This window comes from Lissotriton vulgaris, chromosome 9 (assembly GCF_964263255.1).
Source record: "Lissotriton vulgaris chromosome 9, aLisVul1.2, whole genome shotgun sequence".
In the NCBI taxonomy this organism is placed as follows: domain Eukaryota; kingdom Metazoa; phylum Chordata; class Amphibia; order Caudata; family Salamandridae; genus Lissotriton; species Lissotriton vulgaris.
In genome coordinates this window covers 1036968994-1036995990 of record NC_141697.1, presented here as the reverse complement: position 1 = coordinate 1036995990, position 26997 = coordinate 1036968994, and positions in this window count along the sequence as shown.

Below are 26997 nucleotides of genomic sequence, written 5' to 3'. Positions count from 1 at the left end.
CATGTGGGAGCCTCGTGGGCTCAAAACACACCCTGGGACCAGAACAAACACGGGAGCCTCCTGGGCTCGGAATGACCAGGGTGCCCCCTGAGCCTCGTGGGCTCTAGATACAAAACTGTGGCCTTGGAGCCTCGTGGGCTCGAAAAGAAATGCTGCCTATACTGGGGGAGAGGCCCGCTGCCAGCCGGGGCCACTCTACCACCCTAAATGCCCCTTTATTGTCGGAGTCCCTCTCGGGAGACTCGAAATCAAATAAATGTCCCCAAGAGCCTCGCGGGTTCTAAACAAACAAAATGTGCCCTGAGCCTCTCGTGGGCTCTTAAGAAATGCTGGCGCCTTCGGTGGAGTCCCCCCTCTGGGGACTCAAATGAAACAACTGCCCAACTCCGTGAGAGTCCCTCGCGGGGGCTCTGAAGAAATGCCCCAGCACGAAGATAGCACACGGGGCGGGCACCGGCAATGTGCCCCGACGCCCCCTCTACCCCAACGAACATCAGGCCGCACTCACCGGCTCTGAAGGACTCCTCGTTCGGTCTCCTTCTCACCCGGTCCCGCTTCTGGGGGCCGGGTTCTCTCACAGGTGGCGGGCAGGGCTCTCTCACAAGCGAGAGCCTTGCGGGGGACCAGACAGCTTTTGTAGGCTTCTTCTGTGGGAAGCGCGGGGCTCCTCTTCCACAACGGAGCCCCGCCTGCACCTTCAGCCGCCTCTCCTTTGCTCGCGCTGCGGCTGCGAGGGCGGGACTTCCGGCCTTCTCTTCCGGGTCGCACTGGCAGCGCCCCAACAATGTCCTGCACACTCCTGGGCTGCGGCGGTGATACAGGGAGACACAAGAGGGGTAGGCTCCCTCTTGAATTTAAATATAAATTGGGCTGGCCACTCGCTAGATAACCTACAAATGTCCACAAATAAGCAGGGTAGGCACCTGCTTCGACAACCAAAGGCAGGGGATCCCTACGCTGGGGAATCCCTCGTGAGAGGTGACAGCAGCTCTGGGCTGCAGACAAAAGTAGGAGTGCTCCCAGCACTCAGGAAACTGCGCTCCCCTGGCGCCTCAAAAGGCAGAGTCCTAGCCAAACGCCAGCAAAGTTCAGGACAGGAAGGCAGGGGGGGTGGCAAGGCTGGGCCCAGGATCCAGCTCACAGGGCCCTCCAGGCAGGGAGGCAGTCCCCAGTGGCGGTCCTCCTGGCGCCCAGCAGCAGCAGCCCCCTCAAGAAAGGGATCCAGGAAGAGAACCCCTTTCTGGGGACACAGCCCCTTTTTATACAGGTAAATTCTTTGTCTGTGTGCAGGGTGGGGGAAAAACCAGTTGCAGCTGGTTTTGGAGCACTGTGATGTGCTCAGCCCCTCTCACTATTCACTAGTCAGGCTAGGGTCATTAGACGCACCACAGGGGGCGGAGCCAGCATTGTGTGGGGAAAGCCCAGCCCTATTCAGGTCCCAGATGCACTCCTCCCTCACATCAGCATGCTAATCTCAGCACTCACCACCGGGGCAGACCCATCCTGACTCCTGGAGCCAGACTCACCAGCCAGCTCTAGCCAATCACACGCCGGACACAAATTACACAAACATGCCAACTTCTAGAAGTGGCACTTCCACGCTAGGTACATTTATGTCGCACACATCATCGCGCAGCATTTAATCACACGAGTCCGCACATACCAAACTCCCACCTACACTCCCCATGCATCAGGAACTAACATGGACACATACATTCCCCATGCATTCCTATGGGAGGGCAGCCCAATCTTACCACATGCACTCAGAGTGCGCATGCACTTTACACTGGGACCCAGTGGTAAAGTGCGCAGAAACCAAAAATCACTAACACCAAGTCCCCATTAAAAGCAAAAAGTTCAGGGGTGAACCAGCCAAAAAGGTCCAACAACGAGCAATAAATGTATTAATACAATTTACTTGTTGCTGTTAGTCCCTATGGAGATAGCACTATCTATGGTTGAATACCAAAAAAGATTCCAATGTGGAGGTTGCTATGCTCCAACATGGTACGAGAGGAAGGCAGAGAGGTATTGTGCTCGCTCCAGTGGCAAGGCCCTATTTAGTGTTCTGAAAAGTACCTCATGGGGCAAGGGCAATTGGTACTGTTATATGGCATCAAGTTGATAACTGGTCCTTGATGTAAAGTCTATATGTTTATAGCCTTTTGTCTCTCTATGATCGCCTAGTGGGAATAAGCATTTTCTGTATATTCTGTCTAAAATGGAAGTGGGAGTTCCAATATAGCAGTGAAATCAAGGTAGGTGGTGTACCCAGCGTCAACAAAGATATCTGTAAACTCTCTCACTCACTGTGTATATTGTGCAACTTTCTAAAGTTGTGATAATCAAAGTGCAAATTGTGTCAAACCATCAAGATTAAAAGAAACCAAAAATAGTGAATAAGTCTTATCTTTAACCGTGATGAATACTGGTTCCTCTCGTTCTTGAAGAAAAGGGTAGGTGACCTCTGCTGCTACATACAGATAAGTGTTTGGTCCCTTACTTTCCTCCTGTAAATAAGAAAAAAAGTGAAAGTTAAACATCGAAATCAGCTATGGGTAAAAAATCTTCTCTACATACATAACATATGACCATACAGTATATAAGCTCTGAATATCAGCATCTAACTGTGTCTGGATATTGTAAGGCTCGTAAAGTCTCGGGCATCCCTACTCATCCTGTAAGTGTATAATCATTTCTTCATCTTGATTATGGCCCCATAGGCTTCTTGTCTGCAAGTCAATTATATGCCATGATTCACGCTTTCTCAGGTGAAGCGTACGATTACCTCCTCTTTTTTTCATTTGGACTTGCTCAATGACAAAGTATCTCAAAACGGAACTGTGGAAAGATGGTATTCCTCAAAGTGGCATGCCACTGGGTAATGTTTGTCTTTGTTGTGTATATCATGTAGGTGTTCTTATATACACTTCTTAGCTGCAAAAGTAGTGCATCCTACGTATCTCATCCTTCAGGGGCATTCTAATACATCAATTACAAAAGCTGTGCTACATGTAAGAAATTGTTTAATGATTTTAGTGGCTTCAGGGGTGTCGTATGTTTTAACCATCACACTGGATTTGTACACTTTGCAATGGCCACAGGGAAAAATCCCTGTAGGTTGTGATGGTGTATACTCTGCTCTGAAGTAATGTCCCCTCTCACTAGGATATCTCTAAGGCTTCTCCCTTTCCTGTATATTATCATGAGGCGGTCTGGCAGGTCCTGTCCGATCACTGGATTACTTTTCAAGATGTTCCAGTTATCGTTCAAAATAGATATATTATCTAGTTTATAAAACAAGCCTTGCGGATAGTTGAAGGCCAGGCAGCAAGTAAAGCTCCTGTGCTCTATGATGCATCTCTTGTGTGCATCTCATTATCCAACAGGTTTGGAGAAATTGGGTCGGCAGATACCAGAAAACTGCTGCTTTTTCACTACTTCAACCATGGAAGGAGATTTGACTGACATGGGCCTTAAATGGCCCAGCTTGTCAATTAATTGAACCATATTTCTACGCTTAAACACCAGCAGGAATACACTCCTGTACTCCACTGCTCACATGTGCTTCTGGCTAACAGAGCGTATGGTGTTTGCAATTTTGCTGTGGAGACCTGTACTCCATGTAAGCCTTCAATCATTGTTGCCACAGGTTTTTGTTGCTTAAGGCTAGATCGAAATCCCCAAAACTGCTTCTCTCTTAGATCTAGTGATAGCCAAAGACAGTCTCAGGCAATTGTTCAACCTAGAGGAAATCAATAAGAGTAAGGCTTATAAATAAAAACTCTATGAGGAAATCCAACACATAGGACACTTTCTGGCCTGGGCTACTAAAGTCCATAGTAGTGTAATTGCGCATAGTACGAAATTCAAAGGATGAAATCGCTAATGTTTTTCTGCACAATAAAAAAAATGTTTTTTTGCCTCAAGTTGCCTTTTTTTGATTGGCCAGGTTGAAAGCAGTCTTGTTTCCATGCCCGTGTCACCTGCAGACGGTCCATATTCTGTTTTAGGAGGACGTTGCTGCAGATCCCCATTGTTTAAGACAGTGGTTCCTCTGTCTTCTGCTCTTCGTGTGAGTCTCCACCCCTCCTGGGATTTGTGCTAGACAATGAAATCTTGTGGGGTTTGGTTTACATTTTGGGCTTGGTCTATATACACAACATCCATACCTGCCTTCCTCTCTCGATGATCTGTACAAAAAAAGCTTGCTGCTCTTCCCCCACCACAGATTTGACCTTATCTGCTGCCCCTTCTTGTCTTGCACCTGTTGTCACTGGCCATCTTCTGCAAGTCTGATTTCTACAGGAGAGCCCCTAAACTGACACTGGTTGGAGTTTAATGTGCTCTAACTCCGAAAAGTAACTAAAGCATTGTTTGTGACAATACAAAGGATAAGAGATTGTATATATGCTAACAGCGAGTGGACATTGTTAGACCTGGCATCATTGGCTTGAGTCTCTCCTCCATTTTTTTCTGTTTGCCTCCTCTGTTTACGATGTTTTTGCTGGTATACTGCTTTGGGCACTGTGCCACTGCTGATCAGTGCCACAGTGCAAGTGCTCCCTATGAAAAATTGCTGTATTGATTGAATTCCATGTTTGGCTTATTTGGTTTACTGTCAGTCCCTAGTCTAGTGCACCAGGAGTGCCAGGGCTTGTAAATACAAATGCTGCTTCTGAGCTTGCAGCACGTGTTGTGCCACCCACAAGAGCGGCCTGGTAAAAGTATGTCTAAAGGTCTGCCATTGCTAGACCTACGTGCAGTCTGGTACTGTCACGCTGACTGCGCAAGTACAACTACTTACCAATCCCCAAACCTTCCCTTAGCTTCATATTAGTCACCCCTATGGTAGGCCCGAGGGCAGGGTGCATTGTAAGCATAAGGTAGGACAAGCCTGACCAAGTTGGCATGTCCTAATAGTGAATTACAGCCATATTAGTTTTTCACTATTGTAAGGTAACCTGCTCTCCATTAGTTAGAATGGGCTGCCAGGATTATTAATGCTATAATCCTAGCTGGCTCGGGGAGCATGGTGCAATGTCGAGTTTGGTATCCCTGAACTCGGGGTTTAATCACGCATCCGTTTGTGTGGATGGTTTTTGGACTCTGGGTTTGAAAATAGCACTTTTAGAAAGTGGCTATTTTCTTGTCTAACTATTTCTGGTTTCTGCTGGTTTGGTGTGTGTGTGACAGGAGCTGGGTGGCTCCAGAGGTCTGAATGAGTCAGTGTGGGATGAGTGGGACATTTGCATTGAGAGTAGGGGAAGAGTAGATCCTGATAGCCTGCCCTGCCTGATACAATGCTGGCTCCACCTCCTGCCAGGCGACTGATATCTCTGTGCCTGCCAGGGACGATCCTGGCCCCACCTCCTACCAGGAGGCCGATAGCTCTGCTCCTGTCAGTGACAATGCTGGCTCCACCTCCTGCTGGGCGTCTGAGGACCCAGCCCTGCACAGTGAATAGGACAGGTGCCTCTGCCTGGCTACACCCACAACAAACCCAGGATGTTGGGAAATTCCCCTGCATGGACAAAGAGATCAAAGCCAAAAAGGGGGTATAAGAGAAGGACCCCTGAACCAAGAATTTAGATCACTTCTGACAAGGAAACCTGAACCAAGGACAAGAAGCCTGCTGATCCAAGGACTTGCCTACCCCTTCTGCCAGTGTGCTGTTCGCTGGGGGGAATCCTGCAGTGCTTCTTTATTTTTGCCAAGGAACCAGGAGAGAGGAACTGAGTGTGTACTCTCAAGCTTTGCTAAAGAAAATCTCCAAGGGCTGGAAGAGTGCCAGCCTCCTGTTGAAGTCACAGGGCTAAAGGACTTCATCTGCTAAAAGTGCTTGTTGCTGGAACTTGAGAATCCAGCACCTCTGAAAGAAACCAGCAATCTCGATGCCGACGGACGCCGCCGAATCCAGCTCGACATCGTGAGTAACGGCTCCAGTGTCCCGCTTCCTCGACGCCGGACGCCGGGCCCGATCGACGCCAGCAGCAACTCCAGTGAGTAGCGAGTTCGGCTCCAGCTCCAAGTGACCCCGTGTCTGCACCGCTGCTGATCGCATCGACTTCGAGCCCTCTCGACGCCGTGAGCGCTGCTCACTCTTGCAACATCATCATCGACATCGACGACAACGCCGTATTCTGCTTTACCTCGTGAGCGCTGCTCCTGCCTGACATCTGTCGACGCCGCTGCAGGTCGCCCCGACTCCGAGGCCGGATCGACGCCGAAGACGCGACGCCGAACATATCGACGCTGCTGATCATCGTGTGCTTCGCTTTTCCAAGGTTCTGTGTTGTGGGGGTCTGTGCGACTCCGGGCCCGATGTAGCGCTCCTTGCGGTCGACGCCGAACCCTTTGGATTAACTTTGCCTCGACGTCGTGTGACTCCAGTGTGGGTTACATTGTTGCCAAGAACTGTGATTTAAAGAAGAAGAGTTACTTTTGTTGCTAAAGACTTTGTGCTAAGAAGAAACTACACTTGAACTATTATTTTTCCTTCCAAGAGTATTTATTAAGATTGTGGTATATTTTTGTCGTTATTTGGTCTTGTGCTAAGCCTTATATAAAAATCCTTATTTTTATAATACTACTGTGTCGTGTCCATTTGTAGTGTATTCACTTTATTACTGTATGTGGTCATAAATGCTTAACGCACTGCCTCTGAGATAAGCCTGTCTGCTTTGCCTAGCTACCAAGGGGGTGAGCAGGGGTTATCTAAGTGTGTGATCCCCTTGCCCTGGCTAGAGGAGGTGAGTCCCTATTTGTCAGAAGTGTATACCTCTGCCAACTAGAGACAGCCAAGTCTAACAGACATACAAGCATTTCTCATTTCCTCAGGTATAATATCAGGGACAATTAAGTAACCTGTATCAATAATAAGGTAATTTTTACACCTTGAAATAAAATAAATTTCTGTATCTTATTGGAAGTACTCAACAAATCCAGGTAAAGCAAGTGGGAGTTAACAGTGCTTAGCATGTTTTGATATGTTATTACGGCTGACAATACTTATCTGCATCGTTTTTATTGTTTATCTGCATGCGTGCAGTAATACGAAAAGTTGGGAGGCAATGCCAAGTTAGGAGTCCTGCTAAGCTGTCCTACTACATGCTGGTAGTAAAGACATCTAGGGCGTACTAAAAAATTAAGGGGGGGGCTACGGAAAGTGTAGTTCTGAAGATTTCCTTTGAACTAATGTTATACATTTAACTCAAACCACCGACTGACATGACATGACACTCAATCAGCACTCAATCACACTCAATCAGCACTGTCACACTTGGAACAACTCCGTTCAGAATACAGCAGCCCTTATTTTAAAAAAAGATGTATTACTATATAAAAAATAGGAATCACAAAGTTAAATCATCACATTAAAATGCAGAATAAAAACATTTCAAAGGGTAACAAAGTGCCCACCGGAGATTAAAAAAACACTTTGAAAATACATGATTTCTACAATAGACATCTCATAATTGAAAAACAATACCACATGGAAGGAGCATGTATAGGGCAGTCAAAAATGTGCCTTTACAGAGTTAATTTAAAGCAAATGTAAACAAGGCAAATGATAATTAGTTCTGGTCTCTATGCTTCTTGTCCCAATTCAAATTTAACACAACTTTCTGCGTCGATACGTTTTGGTGGGACTAAGCGGATAAGACCACCTTCTTCAGGACTAACAAGGATATTCCTTCCTTATTCTGTATCATTTAGTGTATCTTCATTCAGTTTGTGGTATTATAAACAACGGAATGCATCTGATTTCCCGAAGCTCAATATCTGTTTAAAGGCCCATGCCTTAATAAAGAATGAGAGCAACCTTGGATCATACAATTCTTTCCTCAGTTACATAGTGGATATTTAATGTCCAGAGTTGCCGGAAGAGATCTCGGTAAATGTTGGTAAGTCAGAGCAAAAAGGCTACCGTAGCCTCACCAGTTTCTCCTCTTTAGTTCTGGCTACAGAAAGATTTACTTGTCTAGAATTCATGCTACCAATGCTCCATAGAATAAACAAAAAAAACTCAGAGAGTGAGCTTTTGGGTAAGGCCCTCTCAGCCATATGCATTTCTTTTTAACTTTATTAGTGATTGACTAGATCGTTCTCTGCCAAGTCCTGTATCAGACCATGGTATGTCATGGATGTTTATATTTTACGCTTTGACAATTTACACTGGTGAAGGAGACAAAAAGTAGTTCTTCTACAGTGCACCCACATTGCTCTGGCCTCTATCCCATCTTCTACCGTGTTCAGTGGAGTTGGATCCAAGTCAACCTTTATGCCTGACACATCTATATAAGTGATTCAGGATTATGTTGTGTGACAAACAGCCCCTCCTGCATCCAAAACATCTGCTTACTGATGTCCCTCGCTAAGCTCCCTCTGCCTCACAGTACTGCATCCACCCTCTAAACTTTAATTGCGTCAATTTAACCCCTTAAATTTAACCACTGACAACGTGCTTTGGTGCCTTAAAAGGTCGCAGTTTATTTAAACATAACATGGCTGTACATTTCTCAATTTTAACGGTCATTTATAAATATCCATGTTATCACATACTTTCTTTGTCTTTGCAATTATCTTTGTACTTTCCTGGTCGTTATGCACTCTCAGACAGTCAGGGGGTGGCTATTGTCCGGGCCTCTGTATCAGCGGTTCTAGGCTTCAACTTGCTACTGAATTTGGTGGGTGTCCGTCAGGACCTGCCCAGGCTGCAAGTGCTGTTCCAAAGGCCCTGGTTCCCTTCTTGGCCACTCCCTCCTCCTAAGGACCCTGTTTGAACATTTCATCTATTCTGCCTGAGGAGGGCCGCAGGTACTCGCTGGCCGGCTTCTCCTTTGGGTCCAGGCCCTCTCCTGTTCCGTTTTTTCCCATAGTAGTGACCCCGGGAGCCGCATCCCCGTGCATGGTCTCATCAGGCCTTACTTTCTCACTCTGATTTGCCTGCTGAGGGTTTTCCTTTCCCTTGCCCGTTGTCCCCCTCTGCCCCCCCTCGCTCTGGTCTCTGCTCTGGTTCCAGGCTTCCACATTCCTCTCCGTATTCCATGGGGGCCCCCCCAAACAGGGATCCTGCCCCAGGCCATTGCCATCCCTTTAAAACACTGTTGGCTCCTTCACTGTCCTGCCTGCCAGGGAGGATGTTTGGGCCAGGGCCCCCGCATTGCTAGATTACTTACTCCTAGCTGCATTCCCAAGTTTACAATTTGTCTTGGACCCCCTTCTGCTGAACCAGGGCGCTGCTCCCTCATGCGCCTTCCCCTTTCGCTCTGTGTGCTTTGCTTACCATTGTCGTTATCTGCCATGTTGGTCCACCCTCTGCGTGACTTCTGAGGTGCTACTGTGCTGGCTACAGACCCCTCATCACCGCTGCTCTCCTTGGTATCCGAGCTGGACAGCATCTCGGGGGTTGCTGTCCTCCTAGTCTTGGCTTGCATGCTCCTGTCCTGTCGTGCTCTGCTCTTTTGGCAGCAGGAGTCTTTGCAGCTGCCTTGGTGATATTCCTGGTGGCCGCCGTTCTGGCTGCATGCCCCTTGCTTCCCGGTTTCTTGAGGGGCGGTGCAAGAGGGGATGCCTGCCATCGCTTCTTCCCCTTCCTGTGGGCCCCTTCCCCGATGTGCTGATACATTCCGGATTTTCCTTTCAGGGCCACCAGCGCCCTGGCTTTGGCCAACCTAGCCTGCAGATCCTCATCTAAACCTGTATCTCCTCTCTGCCTCCTTTGGCCCTTTTTGGGGGTTTCTGGATGCCCCTGGGCCTCCATGAAACATGCTGGCAGCTGTGTTTCCTCTGGCTGTCCTACGCCTGTTGGCCATCCTGCTAGACCCTTTCTTCTTACCCTTACAGTCGGGCCACGTGCCTCCTCTGCCAGTCCTGCTCCTGCATGGACATAAAATCAGAGTAATGAATGAGGCCCCAGAGATTCAGTCACTGCTGCTCAGAGCACTCCCGGTCTGTGCTCTTTTGGTGTTGTAGAGAAACCTGCAGTGCTGGGTGTTTTGACTGGAGGAAAGGCCCACAACTCCTCGCATTGTCCCATGTCCCAAATCCTTCATAACCTCTGGTTCGCCTCCATGCTGAGCTCCTCCAGGCGACCACCGAGCTGGGGGGGGGCAGGCCAGTCTTCTTCCTCCTGACGATTGAGACGCACTGTGTGTAACGGCAGAAAATTGATTCAGCATCACCAGTAGTCCGCGGTCCGAGGTCCATGCTGCTTCTCCGCTCTACGTTGTCGAGGAGGATTCTCATCTACCTTCCACGAGGAGGGTTATGTGAGTTAGTGGGACCTGTGCCCTCTCTTAAACCCCCTCGCCGCTCGCCAGCTCATCCCCAGATTGGGGGCTGTGGCTTGCCCTGGGGCAACCAATCCTGGTCACACCTTTCCGTAGGCTTTGCGAACGGGGGAGGGCTTCTCGCCTCTGGGTGGCATTTGCCCTGGGCCCCCATCTGGTCCAGATTTGCCTTCTACGGCCTGGGCTCCCATGCATTGGACCGTTCCTCTCCCACATCCCCATTACCCCACTGTATTGTTGGTAAATACTATGGCTCCTTCCCCCTCGCTCCCTTTGTAGCAGCCAGCTCCTACCAGAAGGTGCCTCCCCAGATCTCTGTGTGGCACTGATCAGCCCCAGCTCTAGATGTGCGTCCTGGACCCACTCCAGCAAACCGCGCTTTGCAGCAGACACTTAGAAATGTGCCTGAGAGCTTCAGCCTGAGCACTGTGTGTAGAGATCTCACACGTATTTCCACTTCCCCTACATACACACGGTTACACGTGCATTGCCAGGTTAGCCACAATGTGCTGTCTGTGCTGTGGCTACCCTTGTCCCTGAGAGCCACAGCTGTATGTTAGATGCAAGTTACTATGTAGCCCAGTAGTGCTCTTATTTCTTTAGATTCTTTTTTGTAATTTTGCTTTTCTCCATTTTGCACATAAAACTACACTGCACAGGATGCACAATGAAAAGAAAAAAACAATAGTTCTGGATCAACACATGCAAAAACATTTATGCATCCCTATGTTTGCATGAGTTAGCACTTTAAAGCCAGATCTATTTGCTGTTCTAATGCTTGTCTTTCCTGTGCTTGGTGGACCTTAGGAGGGAATGGCTGCCAATTTATTAAATAAAACGAATTTCGTAGCGCGCCCTGCATCTCAAAATGCGAAGCGGGGCGCGCTATGAAATTCGTTTTATTTATTAAATTGTTTACTTGCCTCACAATATCCATATTCCAGTGTTTAGCACCCCCCACCCCACCTTTCTGCCCCACGGAACTCCCTCCACGCGCCGGTGCTGTTCGTCGGCATGTTAGTGAAATGAGAAGTAGACGTAATTCTGGACTGAGTAGGCAATAGTTAAAGAATCATTTTTAATCAATCTGCCTATTTATTTTGCATGCACAGCAATGTTTATTTGAAAATAAAACCAAATCTGATGTCTATACCTTGTCCTGTGCAGACTAAGAATGTAAATTAGTCGTTTTCCCATGCATCTAATTTTGGTAGTTTCTGCAGGCATGACCCCCCATAGGTAAGGGGCTATCCCCAAACTTCCAGTGTATCCACATTATGGTTCACCAGAGCCACAGCAACACATTTATTATGCGGCTGTGCACACCCTTGCACGACCCATTTACTGAAAAACACAATGTATCCGCTCCAATAATAGGCACTCCACTGCATTCCTATTTTCTCTGCTCATGCGCACCTAAATACTGTTATTGGTCCATGTGTCTTCCACGGCTACAGCCCATCTCTTCCTAAATGAGGCGCAGAGAAGATTCATGATGTCATGATGTATAACACACTGCAATGCCTAATGTGTGCTGGTGGTGGTCACCGGCATCCATTTTTGGGGACGGGACGCATTTTTCATTATCAGACTATGACCACGAACAAGACAGAAAAAAGTCAAAAAAGGCCAAAAAGAATTATTAAAAAACAGTGACAAAAGCAGGAAGCAGGGGGTGATAAAGAACGTGCGAGAGTGAGATGTAGAGATAGGAAGTGCAGAATGATGCCATTTATAAAGCCTATACGTTTTAGACATAATCTTAGATCTGCACAAAGTTTAATTGAATTTTGTAAATCTCTTCTTGATGAATTTACTTCGGATAAACTGCCGATTTTTTTTAAAGCTTTTTAAAACTGTTTAAATGTCTGAATAATATAACTGTTTTACCACTTTTTAATAATGTATTTGTTGACCTCAGTTAAGGTCTAAGTCACATTTTAGAAAATTCTAATTCCATGCAGAATGATGGAGGAGGCGTGAGGGTGTGTAAAGACCAGGCACCTTGTATTTTGCAGTTCTGGCAAAAAACAGCATCACTTCTGGTCGCCTAAGAAATGTTTGAGCACCTCAACTATTCTTTTTTCAAATTAGACTGCAGTCAAGTGTGATAACATTGCGATGACATCCCCGTAGGACTGCATAGTGGAAGGTAAAGAACAGCCGGTCAATGGTGCCTACAACCTCTCCATCGTGATGCCGACATTCGTGAATCAGGATCTCCTGTTTGGAAGACTGCAGATATGGTGGTCAATAACATGCTCACAGATATCTATTTAGATATTATGACGACTGGCATTGGAAGGAATACAATTATTATTTAGCTACATTTCTATTTTTGCATTTTGAAAGACACAGACATTAACTAAAATCAGACTCACAGTCTTGTTTTTAAACTTCAAAAGTCTCCTTTTTGTTCAGATCTGCTTTAGGTCAGAAAAATGTCGACCTTCACGCGTATTACTATGGCAATGTGGTCTACTAGAATTAATGTACCTGCCAGCAAGAACTACAAAGCAATCCAAAGCAATTCAGCTCAGAACCCGCCTTAAAAGCTATGTTTTTTTTCAAATGCTACAACATCGCCCCAGGCCCTATTTTTGTAAAAAAAAAAAATCTTGTTGTTCCTTCAAAGTCATCGAGGGCATATGGCTTAACAGGATTCTTCCATCCTACCTGAAGAGAAATGTTTCCAGGTGTTTCTCTGATTCATTAACGAGTATTACATTTTAGCATCTTTACGGTGCTTAAATAGTTTTATATCGTGTATATTCTGTATTTTAAATTCTTGTTTTTACTATGTTTAGTGCCTTTGCCCCTATTGATGGAAAAAAGCATTGGAGCAATCATGGAGTACCCGAATAAAAAAAAAAGGTATTAAATATATTTTTCAATTACATTCTGGCTTATTTCAAAATAATTTTCAACTATGTGATCTAAATTAATACAGGAATAGATGTGTAGGGTTGAACTACCGCACCAAGTTAGTAAGGAACCACTCCCACGAGAAACCTCAAATAATACACAAGTTAAAACAGAAAGTACATCATAAAAAACTTTAAGGAATTAGAGGAAGATAAAGGGGCATATTATCAAGGGGGTTTATCTCCGCTTTTTTGGCTTTAAAAGCCAAGAAATCGGAGATAAAATTATCTCCCTATAACCTAGCTGTCGCTAACACCAGTTAGCGACAGCTAGTAGGAGATAGCGACCATCTTGGGCCCCACTTTGCATGTCAGTGATATTTATCACTAATGACATGCAAAGTGGGCGTGCCAAGATGTTAGCGACTGAAAACAGTCGCTAACATCGCTATCTCCTATTACCAACTTTTAGAGATATTCGCGCTAAGCGCGAAAATCTTCAAAAGTTAACACCTACCCTGAGCAGTTCTTAGCCATGTTATCCAATGGGAGGTGGATAACATGGCTAAGAGTATTAGCTCGGTAATCAATGAATATCGCTGACTTTTCAGCGATATTCATGCATTGCGGCGATTTTTATCGCATTTGCGATAAACCTTGGTAATACCAAGGTTTATTTGCGGTAAAAATCGCCGCAGCTCAGCGGTAAATTTTTGTCTCTAACCAAGCAATAGCGATAATTATCGCTATTGCTTGGTAATATGCCCCAAAGTTCTCAGCTGTGATTTTTTTTCAGATATTAAAGATAACTGTAGGTAGGGGTCGGCGAGTATTATTACCATTTACCCTTAACTTCTATAAAGTTATTGAGATGACATATTGCACCAACCTACAGCTACCATTACCAAAACAATAGAAATACCTTTAATGAAACAAGCATCCCTTTGTATTTTATTATTGACTGAATTACCTGGTTTATCTCTTTATTGTTTTGATTTTTTTCCCTCTTGTCCTTGTGTACAGTGTATATTTAAGCATAAATCAGGCTTGATCGAAAATTGTGCTACATGTTATTGGAAATACGTTTATCAGATTGGCTAAGCATTTGCTGATTTAGAAGGGAACCATCCCTTATCGCATGTTATGTTATGTTATATAAATTTATATCGCTCTCAGCTACTCGACAGTGTGCCTTTGTGTGCAGAGGTAAAGATAAAGTGTACCGGAAGGACAGCTAAAAGAGGAAAGTTTTAACTTTTTCTTACAGAGCAAATGATATTGAATGCTTCGCAACGCCAAGGGCAAAGCATTCCAGGTCATATTAGCTTTCCTGACAATGAACAACCGCCCAGCTTTTGATGATTGAATCTGGGGGTCTGCAACAGAAGATGAGAAAAGGAGCGCAACTGTCTCACTGGATTATAAAAGGCAAATCTCTTCTGAAGGTAAGTGGGGTCCCAGCCATAGAGGGCCCTGAGGGTGATGGAGAGCATTTTAAATTGAATTCGGGCTTCGACAGGAAGCCAGTGCAGGGAGTGCAAATAAACACGCACACTGCACCTGTTGGACAAGCCTAGCAGAAGTATGGCAGTAGAGTTTTGGACTACCTGCAAGCTTTTTTAAAGGTAGCCAGGAATGACCACATAGAGGGCATTAGCATAATCAAGGTGAGACCAAATCAAGGCACGGACCACCGTTTCTTTAGCAGGTCCTGGAGGAAAGGAAAGAAACAATGTCAATGCTTTCAAGGTGCAGAAACAAGTCCCAACGAGCTTATTAACTTGTGTGGAGAAGTTCAAGTCCTCAGAGAACCAGATCCCTAGATTTTTTTCAGTAGTGTTCCCTATGCTAGGCAAGGGGAAGCCAGGGGGCCACAGCTTCGCTCTGAACTCGACCGGAAAGGTACCATACAAGAAGACCTCTGACTTCCCTTCGTTGCACTTCAGCTGAACCTGTGAACCAGTGGAAGACAGAGGCTAAACAGTGCTGGAAGGAACACCTTCCTGCACATAAAAAAAATTAATGGTGTTTTACTGTTTCTGTGTGTGCTGCACAATGCAGCACACATAGAAACAGCAAAAACGAGGAGAAATCAAGCATTTCTCCTCGTTTCACCAGGGTAAAACCAGGTTTTTTTTAGTCTTAATTTCGATGCTGCCCCATATTTACGCCACCCTTGTAAATAGGGGGCAGTGTTAAAATGAATTGGTTTTGCGGTGGAACGCCCACCAAAACACCCATTGCCCTATCCTTTCACGCTAAGTATAACGTGAAAGGGGGCCTTATTTATAAGACAGCGATAAGCCAAGTTAAGTGGCTGAACACTGCTTTGTGAATAAGGCGAAGCTCGTATCGCCACCACAATGTCACTAAAAGTGACGTTTTGGTGGCAATAGGGACTTGTAAATGTGCCCCACACTGTTTACCTTTAGATGGAGGGCTCCTTGTAAAAGTGGCTCTTCTGCTTCTTTCTGGAGTGGAAAAGTGAAGGTGCCGGCAACTATGTTTTGAGACGTACTACCATATTCTTAGTACACAGCACAAAAAGGACTATTTCCTGGTGTAAAATCGTGGTTTAGTAATAGGGGATTATGGTATTCCACCACAAATAGTTCAGTCACTAATCGTTTAAATATAAATGTTTCAATCATTTAAACCTGAGCTTGAACCCAAGTAGGCATGGCACAGAGCAGACAAAAATGATTAAAGCGTTTAGAAATATCAGAGCAGTTAAACATTTAAACGCATAACACAATTAAAATCCCACTCCAATTTATGAAAATAGTGTAAAATATAACAAACAAAATAACACCAAAATGGAAAAAAACAGTCCAATATATTAAACTGTAGATATGATTTCTTTTTTAAAGATTTAAGACAAAAAGAGCCAGGAAACAGTCAAGCAACAATCAGTTATTGCTCTGTGATTGACTGGGCACTAGGTGTGATTTCAGGATGACCACGATGAAGCACAGGGCAGTTTCACCAAGCAAGTTCATCCCAGTCAAAGATTTTTTCTTTTGATTTAGTCTTTGAAATGGCAGACAAAATCCTCCAGCAGAGTAAGACAGTAGGCTGTATCCGTCAAAGTTCTTTTGAAGTGCTGAGCAACATCCCACTGCAGCTGTTGTTTTTTGGCTGGAAAAGCTCTGAGGTGAAATTGTCTACTTTTACACGTAGGGAACTCTTCTCTTTGGTTGGACACTTTAGTGCTTTAGTTGGGTCAAGATTTCTACCTTAGAACTTTTGTGGAGTTCTTATTGCTCCAGAGGGCCAAGGCAACAAGCTGTATTGAGGACGGTCGCACCAAAGTTAGATAGGCTTGCTGCAAGTGTCTGCTGAACTGGATTTTCAGGAGACAAAAGCTTTGAGCAGGAAAAAACAGATTTTCTTGTCTGGCGATGTTGCGCCTTGGGTAGATTGTCTTGGATAGTTGATCCCAGACCTCTGAGGTCTGAAAGCCCCAAATATTTCTAAATCCCTACATTTCAGAGAAGTCCAGCAGGATACAGCATGGGTCCACAAGCCCTAGGGACAGAAGTTAAGTGTCAGGATTTACTCCAGCAGAAGCGACAAGCAGGGTTCAACCCTGGTCCAGTTTTAACTGGTCTACTGGTCTTTGCAGAAAATGGACTCTTGTAGATTGTAATGATCCTTTAGCCACACAAGAGGGCAGTCAACTGACTCTTGGATTCTATTTCTTTGTCCTAGTTACAAGCAAGAGTATGTCCAGACCATCCGGCCTCCTCTGAGGTGTCAACCATCAGGTGCAATCCTTCTTCTGTTCTTCTGCTGAATCTTTGGAGGACTGGAAAGGAGGCCCATTTTTGTACAGTTTAGTTGCTAGTGGGTGGGGGTGACTCCTTGACACTCACTTATCATTGGGGAAAAAGTTTCCCAGGGTAACCCTTCGCACTTTTACAGTGCATCCTATTTGACTTACTCCAAAAAAATTACACATTGCCCATTCTAAGGGAAATCGAAGACGGCTCATGGAGGGAGATAGTGTGTCAGTCCCAGTGTGTTTCGGGGTATCAGCAGTCCCCTCCTCCTAAGCTACACCACACTGGTTCTGGGACCAGCTCCACCTACCACTGGGATGTAGCCAGGCTGACCACCATCTGTTCTGGGATGAAAGAGTTTCCCCATTTTAGGTCCCCTTACACTAAACTATAAACAGGGGCGGACTGGCTACCAGGCTTTTCTTAATAAACAATGCAAAGCAAATGTTTTAAAAAGTACGCTTTAAAGCTATTTGTTTTGCATTGTTCTTTTAGAAGTGCCGGGCGCTCACTAGCAACAAAATTGGCCCATCACCTGTGAACCTGGACCCCAAAAACGCCTGGTAGCCAGTCCGACCCTGACTATAAATGGGCAAACCTCACCTCTGCCCCTTTCATATTAATGTGTTCATGAGTTACAGGAAGCTCATCTCCCCAGCCATCCCTCCTGAGCTACTAGGGATCACATGCCTCAAACCAAGTCCATCCTGTCATTAGACCTAATCAACTGTCCTGTTCTGAAAGCAGTTTTTACTGCAGAAGGAAAATATAAATTTCTAAACGTTACTTTTTACTGAATATTTTCTAAAACATTAACTTCATAATTGAATCAGATCTTTAATAAATGTTAAAAATAGCGTTTGAAACATTCACTAGCTTGTCCCAAACTCAAGCTAGCAATTTCATTAGACTAATCTGAGTTTTACTGATATGACACCAGAGGCTTCCACAGAGAAAATAGCTTTTGGTGGCATGTCACTGTAGGGACAAGCCACTATTAATTTTCTACATCTCCCATATTTAAATACTAGGCACATTTCCATGTGGGTTACAAGGCCTACTTAGGGGTGACAATATTATTTTAAAGTAAAGTTTTTCTTCTGTCAAAAGGTCCAACTGCAGGTTTAAACTACAGCTATAAGGCTACATTGGTAGGCCTGAATCTATGTTTCCCTTGTCACACTTGTGGATGGAGCAATAACTGATCCAGTTCACAGATTACATTTAACCCCTTGGGTGCTACGGATGTGGCCTCCACGTCCAAAGTGCTCGCAGACAGTTGCTATGGACATTGATAGTGCTCACAGACAGTTGCTATGGAAATGGAGGTCATATCCATACATGCCTAGGAATGGAGTAGCGGGTGTTGCATGTGGTTTCAGTGCACCGCTGTCACACACCCCTGGATCGGAGTGGCAGACTCTCTTGCTCTGACCTAGGAGCAGTGGTAACATATCTGCAAATGACATGATCACATTAGTGACTTGATTACATCATTTGCAGGATAATCACCCAGAAATGGCTTCCTGGTTTCTCTGCGGGCCCAGTGGGGGCTGAAAACAGTCCTGTTTTCCACATCTGTAGGAAATTGTGCAAAAAGGGAGATATCACTGCAAAGCTGAGAAACTAGGCTTTCCAGCTATACTCTGCAAAGCGCCAGGCGATCAGAGTGGGATGGGATCTCCTGGCACGTCCACTAATCACCAGGGTTTTTTTTTAAAGTGGGAGCAGTGTCCTAAGCAAGGGCCTGTGCATACCCCACACCCCAGTATTTTAATTTTTTCTGCCCATCTGGTGAAGCAATTAGTCAGACCGAGGCAGAGCGGCCTACATCCTGCGGTAGCCTCCTACTAGAGGCCGGGGCGGAGCGGCCTGTGCGAACCGCCGCAACCTCCTGCGAGTGGCCGGAGCGGGGAGGCCTGCCCATTCTGCACTGAACGCCTGGAGTCCGGGCACCCGCCGGGTCCGTGCGACCAGGAGCCGCGGACCTTGCTGTGCACCCCTGAGGGCAGAGCGGCCTACAGGGATTGCCGCGGCCTCCTGCGTGGGGCGGGAGCGTAGCGACCTGCACAGCCTGCGAGTGCGCCTGGAGGCAGCTGGTGAACCAGACGCCCGGACCTGGGGGGCGATTAGGCGATCGTGGCTGTGCACTGGATCTGGGGTGACTGTAGGCCCCTCGTGTAAAGATATCGGCGGCACTCCCGGCGGACAGAGGCCCCCCCCCCCCTCCTGGCTGACAGAGTCGAGGTAGACCACAATCCTGGAACAGTCGATTGGGGTGGCTGAGGAGGACGGGGGCGGCTGGCGTTGGGGACGCGCTGGTCTCAAAGTGCAGGAGTGACTGTTACTGGAAGACGGAGGCCTGTAGACCCCTGGGACATCGCGGGGCCGGTCGGGCCTGGAGTTGGAGCCGCCGAGGTTGCTCTGCAAATGATAGAGGAGCGAAGTCCTGTGCGGGAGGAGTCTCTTGGGGGGTCCCCGGCGGATAACCCTTTGGACGTCGCCCCTACTATCGGAAAGGACAGACCGCCGAGGGGAGCCCAGACAAACAAGTTCGTACAATACACGGTCCTGGGCCCTGCTGTGGTGGAGCGCCCTGGGACGGAGAGGAGAATGGAGGCCCACCCGGATGCGGCGGCCCTAGATAAAGCCGACATCCTGACAGCGATCCGTGACTCCAGAGTGGCGCTAGAATCCAAGATGGACGGCATGGCCATGGACATTAATCATCTGCGCCTTGATCTCAGAAAGGTGGCAAACAGGGTCACCACTACGGAAGGGGGTCTGGGCGTCTTACAGACCGAGGTCCAGCAGCTGAAGGAAACGATTGCCGCACTCCAAGACCATACAGCTCGATTGGAGGATCGGGCAGACGATGCGGAAGGACGGTCCCGGACAAACAATTTTCGCTTCCTAGGATTTCCGGAGCGCACAGAGGGGCCGGCAGCAGATCGGTTCCTCGAAGACTGGATTGGCAAGACCTTCCCAAATTTGCCATTGTCTAAACTGTTTGCCATTGAGAGGGCCCACAGGACCCTGGGACCGCCGCCGAAACCGGGATCTCCACCCAGGGCCATAATAGCCCGGTTCTTCAATTTTAGAGACCGGGACATGATTTTGCAGCACATCCGTAGAACGGGTCCACCGAGGTACGATAACTGTGATATTCACATATTCCCAGACTACACTAGGAAGGTGGAGGACCTCCGGATGCGGAGGAATGGTTGGACTCGCTGGGACTAGCGGGACACGACAACACGCAGGGCTGGCAGGAACAAAGTCGACGGAGAGCACGAAGACGGAGCCAACGTCGCGGTGCAAAGGATCTGCCCCAGGGAGGGCGTGCCATTGCTGAAACAGGTCGAATAACGGTGGGCCCAGATGGCACCCTCCAGGCGGAACCTGTGACGAGCCCAACCCAGAACCCGTTCTCCCCATTGTGTTTGGTGCAGGAAACGCAATCCGACGCGGGGTGCAGCCGGCCCGGCTGATTCACCTGCACAGGATGAATGACTGGTAAATCCTGGGGTTCATGAGGACTGAGGGGGATCTCGAACATTGTGAGTATCTCCATACTTTCATCTGGGGGTATCTGTAAGGCCCGGCGAGCTGGAGATGAGATTGTTCCCCAGAGGCGTAAGAGCATGATGGGGGGGGGGAGGTCTGGGCACCAGACTATCATAATGATTGTATTAATGTGCCAATTCCAGTTTATGAAGCCGACTGTAGAGTGCTGTCGCAGTCGGCCGGGCCTTGGCCGGGCGGGGCTGCGTGGTAACACTCAGTCGGATGCAGTTTATTCAGTATCTACAGGTTGGAAGTGAGGGTCTGGGGGGGGGAGTGTTTTTGGGGCGGGGTTTGGGGTCTCCTGACCAGGCCTGGGCTGGGAGATGCGGTACCACCGCCTGTGGGTGGGAAATGTTGGGGGTTCTTGTTTTGCTTTGGGGAGGGTTGCTGCCGGGTCCGTTTCTATTTTTGCTTTGCACGGTGTATGTTGTTTGCCTATTGAGAGGTTGAGTCACAATATGAAGGGAGAGCCAGAGGACGCCGGGTGGGGGGCATACTGCCAGAGGGTGTTACACACATGACAGGTGATACACGTAAATACAAACTAATAACTTGGAATGTCAGAGGGCTCAATAACAGAATGAAGCGGATCAGGGTGGCCACATACCTGCGTCGGTACGGAGTCAGCTTTGCTTTCCTTCAGGAAACGCACCTCTGGGGTGATTGCCTTAAGTATGTCCAGCGTAGATGGCGTGGACAATTTTTTGCTACATCTTATTCCGGGTTCGCTAGAGGGGCCCTAATTTGGGTGGCTCCGGGGGTTCCCTGTAAGGCCATTCACTCGAAATTGGACACAGAGGGCAGGTTTGTTATAGTGGTGGGTACCCTGGATGGACGTAGTGTATGCTTGGTAAACATATACGCCCCGAACACTGACGACGGAGAGTTTCTGGGTCGAGTGTTGGGACAACTGGATATAGACCCTGACATGGAGCTCCTTGTAGCAGAGGATTTTAACTGTGCACTTGATGGGGATTTAGATAGATACCCCCCAAAGTTCTACGCCAAGCCCAAACTGAGAGACACACTGACCCAGATGCTCCATAGTTACGATCTGGTAGATGTTTGGAGGCACCATAACCCTGCTCGCCGCGTGTACTCGTGCTACACACCTGCTGCTAATACTCACAGTAGGTTAGACTATTTCTTTCTTCAGGGTATGGTCATCGACAGGGTAGAGGAGGTCCATTATTTGGCGCGTTACTTGTCGGATCACTCCACACTCCTGCTTACGTACTTGGTGGGTGGTCCTCGACCCAAGGTTTCGCTTTGGCGGCCCAACACGGAGGCCTTCGGGGATCCCACCTATAAGGAGGCTATTTTACAAGGACTCGAGGCATATTTAGCGGTAAATTGGGGGTCGGCCAGTACCAGGGCGACTGAATGGGATGCCATGAAAGTGGTCATCCGGGGCACTTGCCTGTCCACGGAGGTAGGGGTTAAAAGGGTACTAGAAAGGGAACTTAGACGTCATGAGGACCGACTGGCGGAGCTGGAGAGGGAGTTCCCCACAGATAAAGAGCAACGGCCGGAATGGACGGCCGCGCGACAACACTTGGGGGACACTTGGGGCTCCCTTGGTAAATTTAATAGGACAGCCAGCAGGAAGAAATGGTACGCAGAGGGTGACAAGGCTGGGAGACTATTGGCGCGATTGATTCGCGCAGAAACCCAACCCCTATGGCCGATGTTCCTGGATGCCCCGGCGCACTCCATACTCTGGTCACCATGCTGGCGATGGCGGGGGCCGAAAGTTTGTGACTCACTTATACAGGGCTCTGCGAGATGGCAAAAAGACGCGGCCCTTGCCGATTGAGGATAGGTGGCAGCAGACGTGCCCACAGGAGATCACCCCCCGTGAATGGGAAAAAATACATGAGAGTGTGCGGAAGGTGTCGGTGAGCAACCGCTTTAAACATATCCAATATAATATTGTTCATAAGATCTATCTCTCCCCTAAACGTCTCCAGACCAAAGATAATACCAGAGATGCCCATTGCCCGAGATGTCGCAGCCCCTTGGCGGACTTTGTGCATATGGTTTGGACATGCCAGGTCCTCCAATCATATTGGGTGTCGGTCCTCGAAGTCTTGGGGAAGGTGTCGGGGTGGGTAATAGATTTGGACCCACGCTCCTGCCTTTTAGGTTTAATCCCACTGGACCCCAAGCGAAAGGTGAGCAGACGGTTTCTGATCCATTGGTTGTCCCCTCAGGGTCCGACGCTACAGAAATGGAAGGGAGATCTAAGGGAATGGGCGCTGGCGGAAGAGGAGCACATGAGGCACACAAGGAGAGATGGGAAGCTACCTGAGGTCCTACAAGCCTGGGGGCTGATTCCAAGAGCTGGTGGGTTTGAATGCCCCCTCGTCACAAACTATCTCGGAATTGGGAGACTCGGGCGGGGGGAAGACTCAGTCTTGGGGCAGCATGACACATGATGACCCACCTTAGGAAGCAGATGGCTTAGAACCTATCTCATGCCCTTTAATTCCTTTTTCTGACCAAGATTAGGTAAACAGAAGTCACATTTTTTCCGGACTCGGCAGCAAGGGGGAGTGGGGAGGGGAAAGGTGGAGGGACGAAAGTAGGGCGGGGGTGGGGGGGTTGGGGTGTCCCTATAAAGTTTGACAAGGTTTTTTTTTTGTTTTTTACATGGTGTAATTGCACAATGGGTACGCGAGGGGCAGCTACAAGCCTCCACTATCCTTATTATTACTATGCAGCTTACCGACTGTTACAATTATTCAGTAGATTACTCGTAAATGAGAGCGTTTCAGTTGTATGCTTGTACCTTGCTGAATTTACTGTGCTGGATATGAACATTGAAAAACATAATAAACAAAGTTATAAAAAAAAAAGAAAAGACACCAAAGATTGTACTCTGTGACAAATAAACAAAGAAGTAGGAATGCCCCTACCTCAAACTAGGATGATACAGTCTTTCTATACCTTGAGAGGCATTTTGGGGGTTTGTCCTCAATCTGCCACATCAGAGCTGAAAGTCCTCTAGACACCAAGGACATTTCAAAAACAAACAAAGGGGTGCGAGAAGGCCACCCTGGTGTAGGGTTATGCGCCCACCCAAAAGGGGGCATTGCATTCAATCTTCTCTCTCTGTGAGGCAGACTGTGGTATATTGGCTCCCAATCTGCCCCCATCTGTAAAAAGCAAAACATATGCCAGGGATTGTCCTTAATAAAAAATAAACAGGGGGTGAAGGCAGCCCTCCCAGGTATATGGCCAGGCCCATACCCCTAAAGGAAGCCATACAGTCTTTCTGCTTCCGCCTCCCAGGACACCATAGAATGTCTACAAACAAAAAAAGAGATGACTGGGGTTGGCCCATACTTACAAATGGCATAGTCCCTGGCCCCATTTACAGTCGTTCTGCTCCCATGGGGCCAATGGAAGGTTTGTCCCCTCTGGAGTTTGTTAGAAATTGGGTTTCTGTTTGAATTGGGTGTGAGCCGTGGTCAAGCAGCAACCACAATCTTCGTCAGGGTAAGGCACAAGCAAACGCCAAATTAACCTGGTCCCAGTTCATGCTACTGCCCGCAGTTAGGGGAGTTTCGCACTATGTGTCTTGGCCGGTGCAAGGCCCAAGAGCTCATTCTTTCCTTCAACAACTTCAGCCATCAAGGAGCAACATCCTGGAGCAGTGAGACATCAATTCGAGCAAACAGCAAAAAGTGTGCATGGGTTCAGTGAATGTCTGTGGCAGTGTGCATGTATGAATATGTATGTGAATGAAACGTAACGTGTCAGTGTGGTGTGCATTGTGTTTGTGACTGTAAATGTAAGCAGTGGTGCCTCCAGTGAAAGCAAAATACCAGATCAATTGTATTACCCAGCCAGCACCATCCAGGTACTGTTAGCCTTCCGGGTTAAAACACTGCCCAGAATATAACGTGTTTGTACCCCATCACTTTCCAAATTCTCTAGCTGTAACTGGCATATGCGTTATGTTCAATAGTGGACTGAATGCTAAAAGCAGCCCAGGGACAAGTGTTCTGGTTAACATATTATTTTGCCAAGTAGGTATTACAAGTGAGCGAGACGGTTTTAACGCATATTTGGTAGGGAGCAAACTGTATATGTATGAATTCACTTGTTTACTAAGCTGGATAATTAATGACTCCTCTAGCTCATGGGCGTCAATTAACCAAAATACCAGGAGGGGCGGAAGTGACATCATGAGTCCTTTGATGCTCTGTGACATCACAGGAGGTGACATCACTTTATCCTAATGACAGCTCGCAGGAAGTGGCATCATGTGACCTTTGACTCTGATGTTATGATTGAAGAAGTGACATGATGCCTAATTGGAACACGGGGCATAGCAGGAGGTGTCATCATAGATCAAATAATATACTAAATTAATTAGAACACTTTGACATTTCATTGGAGCACCTGAAAACTCCCCAAAATAAACACAGTTAACTATAATGAACCCAAATCATATCAAAATGTCACCAAATAATGATAGGATAAGAAGATAAAAGTGCATACAGCGCTCAAAATTAATATCTAAAGATGTTGATAAACTCTGCTCTAATTTGTAAGATATTTAGGCCAGTAACCTGTATTGTTAGCCTGAAAGGAATCACCACAGTAGTAGAATCAGAGACTCTTTGTCGCTGCTGGTGGCAGTGATGCTGTGCAATACGCATGCAGCAATCTGGGTCTATATAATGTACAGGCTGTTTACACTAATGAAACACAGGAAGAAGCAGAATGGGCAATATCATCTTGTGTCTCAGAGCTAGTAATACAGAATGCAAATATCTTTATGTAATGCCCTTTCAGACTCTCCTGATAGATATACTTGAAATAATAGAATGAAAGGAGCTGGGTAAGGATGTTAATACAGATTTCTTGAAATCAAATAAATCTGTATTTGCCTTTACCTTTGCACATCCCCACACAGACACTCCTGTAGTACTGAAACCCACATGCAGCTTTGCCATGCACGTCCAGACCTCCAGCCCCCACTTACTGCTAGTCCAGTTTTGGGACCTAAGTGCACTCTTCCATGTGCCTCCTGGCCCCAGCAACAAACACTTATCATTTAGTACTGGGACTGTCCTGCTCATTCTCTGCTATGCAACTGTTTGCAACCCTCCCTACTTTGCGTCCCTTATCTCCTTCCCACCTCTTTCATTCTTTAGCATCTCGCAAGAAGAATGCAGGGCAAGAATCAGGACTGCAAAGAAAGCGGCATAAAGGGGTGGAGAATAGTGAGTAGGTGACAATGAGTGAGTGTTGGAAAATAAGTCAGTTGTAGGAAAGAGAGAGGAGATTAGTGGAGAGACGATTGAGGAGTGAGATTTTGGAAAGAGGTCATGGATTGGAAGGTTCAAGCACCGGAGGGAGAATTTATAGTAAGATGTCAGGAACTATGGAGAAGTCTTTAGAAGAAAGACTTGAAAGAGGTGTCAGCGCTCTAAACCATATTTCCTTACACACATTATGTTAGGGATAGGCATGTATTGCATTTTGAGCCCTCCGATTCGCTGTTCAGTTATGTTCTTAATTATCTAATTAATGTGCTAAATTTAGTGCTCTCGATCCACCTTTCATACCGTAATAATATTTTAGGAAGTGCATTTGGGTGGATTCCAACCCGAGAGCCATTCATAATGCGAGGTTTGCAAGAGAGTATGAAAGGTATATTCTCTGGCTGCAAATTATACCTGAAAATGAAAAAAAAACGTAGATCACTGGTTGTCAACAGAAATGACATGATGCCCGCCGCCTCCCTCCACTGTGCAGCGAAAGCTTTCAGGCAGCATTATCAAAATAATCATTGAGCTTCTTACTGCTGTTCCAATTCCATTTTCTGTAGAAAGCTGTTGTTATGATCTGCGTCTATTAACATGTATTTACAGCTGTCAGTAGTGAGATGGCTGTAACACTCAAAACACAGCCTCATATCTTGTTGAGTGTCAAAGAGTTCTGCAGAAACTGGAATTTGCTTGGTGGCAGCAGCACTGCTGTCCTCTCTGAAATTCTATCAGCGAGGAAATATCATTACCACCTGAGCTTCATGTAACAATGTGTTTGAAAGGAAATGCTGAAAACGGGCAGTTAGTAATGAAATATGTATTATTAATAAAATGTGTTTCACGGTGTAAGACTGATCAATCCAGGTACAAGAAACAGACTGCCTTTTCAATGGAGTAAGTTCAAGTTCAGGTTCAGGAATTTATATAGCGCACTACTCACCCAGAGGGTCTCAAGGCACTTGAGGGAGGGGGGTGCGTTACTTATCGAATAACCAGGTTTTGAGTTGCTTTCTGAAGGAGAGGTGGTTCTGTGTAAGTCGGAGGTGAGTGGGGAGAGAATTCCAGGTTGTGTCCGCTAAGTAGGAGAAGGATCTTCCTCCCATAGTAACTCTCTAGGTGTTTGGTGAGTTGGTGGTTGATTACTTTTTCGAAGGACTTTGGCAGGAAAAGGGAGCAGAGCGCTGGGGTGGTAGTTCTTGAGATC